Source organism: Vulpes vulpes, chromosome 7 (genome assembly GCF_048418805.1).
Source record: "Vulpes vulpes isolate BD-2025 chromosome 7, VulVul3, whole genome shotgun sequence".
NCBI classification, from domain to species: Eukaryota; Metazoa; Chordata; class Mammalia; order Carnivora; family Canidae; genus Vulpes; species Vulpes vulpes.
The window spans coordinates 96,817,225-96,824,725 of record NC_132786.1 but is presented as its reverse complement, the minus strand read 5'-3'; positions in this window follow the sequence as shown (position 1 = coordinate 96,824,725).

Here is a 7,501-nt window from a genome sequence, read left to right as displayed (position 1 = left end):
AAGGGGATGTAGCTGAGGGTGGAGTGTCCTGTATAACATAAAGTTCTCCACCCTTCCCTCCTAAAGCAGGGTAGAAGAATTTCACTTGTAAAATTTTAGGCGTTAGTTGAGTTTCTTTCCTGCCTGAACACAGATTGACTTCCCATATGCCTTTACAGAGGCAAGAAGTCCTGAAGGAAATGGATTGGAAGGATTCAGTTGATTCCCAGTTTTGAGCAAATCTATCAAAGTCTTTCAGTCCCTGCTTTGGGTTGAATTCTTTTTGGTTATCTGGGTTGATAAAAAAAAAGAATCACGTAAAGCAAATAGCGTTTCTAAAAAAGAACATGGAGATCAAACAATTATTTTGGAATTCTTTAGTATTTAAAGAAATGCCAACCAGATTATTTTATAATGTAAATAATCTTTATCTAAACTCTTCAGAAACCAAGATTTTCAAATATTTGTTACATATTTTTTCTGTTTTATTTAAACTAAGATTTCATGAGTGCTCAGATTTCTGCCAACTTTTCACATGATTCTTTGAAACAAATCACCACCACCATCACCAAAAAAAAAAAAAAAAAAAAAAAGTCAACACACACCTATGTTAGTAAAAACAGTAATCTGAATCCTGCTAAAGTGCTTTCACTGTATACAGAAAGTAGATGAAGGATAAAAAATGCAAACTTTGACTTTTTAGTTATTCTTGAATCGAAGTTACATGTTAACTTTGCAAGAACTGAATTTTTTATGTAGTAACATAAATTTAACCCCTTCTTTTCATTTTAACATAGTATTGTTAGATCTAAATGGACATATATCTAGTAATTTATATTATTTTAGTCTAGTAATTTATATTTTAATGTGTACGTAAGGAATGTCTATACTTAGATCATTAAATGTGCAATTAAAGATGTTTCCAAAGTTCCTTTTAAAAGCATTTGGAATGAAAGTCATGTCTTAAGTGATATTAATGAGATATTACTGATGCATTATAAATTTTCTGTTTATCCAAATATTTTATTTACATATTCTGTATTATTAATTTTAATATTGAAGTACAAACTTAGGAGGATTTCCTTAAGAGGATTTTCATTCTTTTTTCTTTTATGTATGATTAAAATTCAAGAGGATTTGATATCCCAAATCTTTTCTTTTTAAACCCTTTTCTTAGATGGCTAGCAGAAAACACAAATTAAAATAACGATAAGGTACAAATATTGCCATACTGGCGGGTTTTATCCCGCAGAAAGAAAGCCGCTAATGTGGTCTCTAATAATGTCCTTTCCTCCATTTTAATAAGAAGGTTTGTGTTGTTCTGACATTAAATGGATTAAGCAGCAAGCCTGCTGAGAAAAATACTCAAACGTATTAAACCCTTGCAGTGTTGGTTTAACTGTAAGTACTGTAAAATAAGATTAAGTCTGAGTTTGGAAGAAGAACGAGATTTGACATAAGACTAAAAGGTAACAATATTCACAGATGCCTAAATTAATGCTTCAGTGAAAAATATAATTAGCACAAGATTTGAAAATATGTCTCCTTTGGCAAATGTCTTCAGAGAGTAATCAGTGCTGTAGACTGATGTAGTGGAAAGAGCACTGGGCAAGTCGCCAAAATCTTTGAATTCAAGTTTGTTACTCTAACACTTGCTAGTTCTGTGACCTTGGATGAGAAATTTCTAAAATCTTTGAAACACAGTATTGTGGATGTGGCCAACTGGCAACTGTTCTCCACTTTGTCATAGTGTGCATTTCTTTCTGTACTGCAGAGTCCCCAGATTTCTGTGCAATTGAAGTTGCAGATGCAAATTAGTTTCAGCCAATTAGATGCACTTGTTGAGATTTGGAAGGCAGAAGTCAAGTGAAGGTCATTTTCCTGCTGCTTGCTTTGTTTTCTGCCAATAAGCGAGAATGTGAAGGCATGATCTTTGTGTGATAGCTTCCTGCATCCAAGTTCTTGTTTCATGGGATTCAAGAGGCTGTTGCGGTGGCCACAGTGGGGGTTTCTTGATTCCCTACTTGTAGCTACAGTGGTGTGTTTCTGAACTCAATAAATTCTGAGGTGACGTCTGGACTCTTTACCTTTCTGATTGAAGAAGGACTAGTAGCCCCCCTAATAGGTGACGTCTGCAGTGTTCTGGAAACGTTCCTCGATGTCCAGCCTAGAGCCTCTATCTCTAGCCTTTACAATTATTTTGTAAGCTTTTAATTTCCTCCATTAAATTTCTGTCTACTTTAAGTACCTGGACCTTAATCTGTTTCCTGAACTGAACCCTACTTGATAAATACATAAACAAATTTCATTCATACCATGTGGTTGGTTGAGAAGACCAAACCGTACCACCTAAGTCTATTTATAGCCATTTCCTCTTTTTGAAAGATGGGTAGTCATGATATGACAATAGCTGTTAAAATTTTCTCATGGTATTTCCCTGTCATTAATTTTACTTGGGTAATATTGGTCTAAACACATTTTTTGAAGTATTGGTCCTGTTCAGCAAATGACAGAAAAAAAAATTGTCTACTTAGTAAGTAGCTAATATTATAAATTTCTAGTTCCTAAGACTGTCCATGAGTTTGAATGGTGGCTTTCTTATAACTGAAAATGAATATTTTGACTTTAATTTTATATTTCCTGTTAATGTTACATTTTTATGATGGTAATAATTAGAAGCACTATGGCTAATTCCAAAAATGGAAATGTACAGATAGACATAACTCCAAGTCTGTCAAGATTTTGAGCAGATTTGAAAAAGCTCTGCTCTGTGTTCTCATACTTTTAAAGGAATAAAATAAAATACAAATGAATAAAATTCTTTTTTAGCATTTTTTTTTCAGAAACATTTGCTGTGTATACGGAGCCAAGACATAGTTTACCTTTAAACCAGTTCATGTGCCCAGCCACCATTAAGGCACCAATTCTCTTCAAATCAATTTTCTCGACTTTACTTCTCTGCTGTCCAGTTTCAGCCTGGCTCCTGACTCTTGACTCCATTTCTATTTGTATCTTTTTCTGTACACTTTAGACTTACAATGAGTTTTTTTATTTTGCCTTTTCCAAAAGGTCTTATTCCATTGGCTTTTTTTTTTCCTGAGACTTTCTTAGAATATATACATCATAGGGATGCCTGGGTGGTTCAGCCATTGAGCGTCTGCCTTTGGCTCACAGCGTGATCCAGGATCAAGTCCCACGTTAGGCTCCTTGTGCGGATCCAGGATCAAGTCCCACGTTAGGCTCCTTCTGCTTCATCTTCTGTCTATGTCTCTCTCTGTCTCTCATGAATAAATAAATAAAATAAAGAGAATATATACATCATATATATCATGATACATACATAGAGAGTCTTATTATATTGGTCTTATTATATCGGTGTTGGTCCCCTCAGGACTTTAATCCATTTGGATCTCATCATGATAAAGATCCTCTAGTTCTCCTCAATAGGTGAATTAAAAAAACAAGAGAATTACACTGACTACTCATTACTTTCTTATATAATTTTAAATATTGGACAGAATAAACTACATTGAATTTTCTAGTGCTCTGTGAATAAAAGCCTATTTATTTCCACGTCTATAAAATTCCATCATATAACCCTATATTCACGATTAAATCATTTCTTTAATAGCAATTCTAACCTTAATTAGTTCCTAATTTTACCCTTAATTAGTTCCTAAGTTTTAGATTTATCTAAGAAATCCGCATCTACTCTTTTTTTTTTTCGCATCTACTCTTAAATACTACCATGAACTTCATTCTGAAAATAGTTTGTTCTGAATATGTACTCCACTTCCTTTCTCAAGAGCCTATAATTTCTCCTTTTCCATCAAATCAATTTTAAATAGCCATCCTAAGAAGCCTCATCAACTAATCTAACTTTACTTTCTTATCTAATTATATCTTCCCCATTCCCTAATACATGCCCTCCACTTCAATCAGACCAATTGTTTAATGATTTCCTGAATATGACAAATTTATACTTCTCTCTTCAGCATCATGTTTAGTTGGAAAACCTACTCTCCACATACTAAAACTGAACCCACTAATTTCATAAAGTACTGGCTTGTGCCATGTGTTCTTCACATTAACTTATATTGGATCTTGTATTATTTATGATTTTTGTTATTAGTAAGCCATATTTCATGCAATTGAAGAACATGCTGGTGAAATGTTAAGTGCTTAATCAATATGTATTTAATTGAGTTGAATTTATATACTTAATATAATATAGCCTGGACATTAGTTTTTAAGATTTTATTAATTTATTTTAGAGAGAGAGAGAGCAGAGGAGGGGTAGAGGGAGAGAGAATCTGAAGCTGACTTAGTCCTTAGTATGGAGCTTGACATGGGCTCCATCCCACACATGTGAGATCACCACCTGAGCTGAAACCAGGAGTCTAATGGTTAACAGATTGAGCCACCCAAGCACCCCTAGCCTGGACATTTTATTGACATTAAACATCCTAAAAATTATAGTCATTTTTTTTATCTTAGTGTAGTCACTTGCTAGTTTTCTCTTCTACAGTGCCTCTTATTTTCAGGTGTCAGTAATAAGTTTGGTATATTACTTATAATTCAAGATGATCTAGAGGTAGTTTATATGCTGAAGACAGATAATTTCATTAATTGTACAGTATAATATTCATTCAATAGTTATAAAGGATGCATTCCTTCAACAAATATTCAGGAATCTGCAATGTGCCAAGCAGTGGAGATAGTATAAAGAATAAGACATAGTCCTTGTCTTGCTTTCAGAACATGTCCTGGGCATGCAGGGTGAGCAGAGTGAACAGGATGTTACCATGGAGTGTGATGAACTTGAAGATTATGGTAAGTGCAATGTACTCTGAAAGCACAGAAAAGCACATCTAACCTCAGGCATTCTGAAAAGACAAGGTCAACCCTGAAGAGTAGGCATTATCCCAGCAGACAGGCCTTGAGGAAATCAGAGGAAACCCAGGCCAGGGTCTAAAGCTGCAGAAAGAAAGAAATTCTTGGTTGACATGGGAAGTTTAAAGATTTAGGGAAAATCACTTAATGAAACTTTTCTGCTGGTATATTTAGTTCTGATTCAGATTTCCTATGATTCTAAGTCATTTCTTAAAACTTAACAAAATTACCTCAAACCAAAAGAACATGCTGGGAATAAACATTTTAAAAATAATATTGCATAAACAATTATTATTCATAAAACGTTAGCAAGGGGAAAGTTCTTTTCCTTTAGTGTCAGGTCACATTTCTAAAGAGCTTTTGCAGAGGGAGTGTTCTCAGGAGAAGGAAATGTGACAAGTGGGAGAAGATAGGAGCTAAGTAGGCATGTGAAACAGCTGGAGCCCAGCTTTAGCTTGGTCCAAGGGCAACTCTGGAGCATGAATTGCATCCAGAGCTGGTGGGACCTTGAGGCAAGAGGTCTGGCTTGTGTTAGGGAAGAGGGAAGGAAGGATAACCTCATGGATGCAGGATACAGAGACTACCACAGAGCAGAGGGAAATCTTATGGAAAATGGGGAAGCTGTGAGCCTGGTCAGCCAAGATGCACAGCATCTGGGGAATGGGTGCAGGTGGGTGTGGAATGTGGTAAAGAGAAGTTGGGCAGGGAACTAACAGGACCTTCTAAACCATAGTTATTCCATTTTAGGGATTTTAAATTCCAAAGAAAAAATACTTGTTCAATTGTCTACTATAGTTTCAAGTATTGTGAAACTCAATTGGCTTTGTTGATTTTTAGAAAAGTAAGTAACTTAGAGAATAAAGAAGTTACATACTATCCATGTAGCCTATGACACATCCGTGTGACATAATGAGTTTGGTTTTAGTGAGATTGCAGCCATTTCTTTGAAGTTTTATTATATACTAGAAAACTGCACCAACAGACGTTTGCCATTAGTTTGGAAAATAACAGTCACATTATGATGTTGTTTTATTGTTTTGTTTTGTTTTAGGCAAAGCCTCAGTTTCTTTTTGTTTTTCTTCCTATGATTTTTCTTTCTTTTTCTTAGTTGTTCTATTTCCGCTTTTTTTTCATTCCCGTCTCTCTCTTTTCTTTTTTTTCTCTCTCTCCCTCCCTTTCTTGCCATCTTTTTCTCTCTCCCTTCCTTCTACCCTTCTTCCCTTTTGTTCTTTATTTTCCCAGTGTTGTGAACTACCCATCACAGGATAACTACAGCTCAACTTGGAACTCAGAAGAAACAAATTATTTCAGGAAACTGAGTGTGCTTATTTTTGTTGCTTTTTGGTTTTCACTATTAATTCACTTAAAACTTTGTGAACCATTTTTGGTTCACTTTGTAGTCTTCTCTGGATTTTATTTTTTGGCATTCACTCCCAAAGTATGGCCCAATAAATTGAATAACATTAATTTTATTTCTTTGTCATTAAACTTTGGAGAGTCTAAATAATGTACTTTGAAATGACATTCCTGAGAAAGAAGTCCTTTAGAGACCTCACAACCTAGAAAGCAAGGATTTCCTAAAACTGTTGTACTTAGCTAAGTTATTTATCTATTTTTGTATGAAGTCAACTTGTCATCAAAACAAAATTAATATTGCATTATTTTTTGGTCAAGGACACATTAAATATTTAGAGCAGCATGCCCAACTTTCAGGGATGTAGAACCATAAACAATTAGTTGCATATACTTCTTATGACATAAGGTGACTTTCAAGATGTGCAGTGCTACTCTTTAACATTAAATGCTCATCACTATGTACTGCACCTAGGAAAAGATTATATACCAACATAATTTAGTTCTCATAATTTAAGACTGCTTTTGCCTCTAGATAGTGCTTTTGTTGATGGTTATATGAAACTCTGACATAATGGCGATTGCACTGTAGTTTTTAAATATCTGTTGTGTAGTTTTTTATGTAGCAACCAAAATATTAATGACAAGGGCAATTCAGTAATTGGTTGACTTAGTTGTTGGATGGGGTGCTGTGCCTAACCCTAGGCCTTGTTATTGTGGTGTTACATTTATATTAATACAAACTGCATTGTCTTCCTTTTGATACATAAGCTCTATAAGAAGTATTTTGATAAAGTTTTAACACATTTGCATTCACTCTCCATATAGCTTACATAAACTGTCTATTATTTATGTAAATTTTCAATCCTCAAAATGAATAATGTCTACCTTTTCCATTCAGTTCTTTTTTTTTTTTTAAAAAAAGAAAATTAGTGTTTACCAAATATCGGCCCTGTGCATTTTATATGCTTTCTTCCACTTTATCTTACAACAATCCTATGAATCAGGTGCTTTAAAAAAATGAAATAAAATTCACATGCCATAAAAGTCACCATTTTAGGGTGTGTAACTGTTTTTTCAGTGTATTCATGAAGTTATGAAACCATCAATATTATCTAATTCCAGAACATTTTCATCACCCTACCACCACCACCACCACCACCCAAAAAAAACCTGTAGTCATTCACTGTCACTGTCTATTGCTCTCTCACCAGCCCTTAGAAAAACCACTAATCTACTTTCTGTTTCTAGAGCTTTGTTTGTTCTGGACATCTCA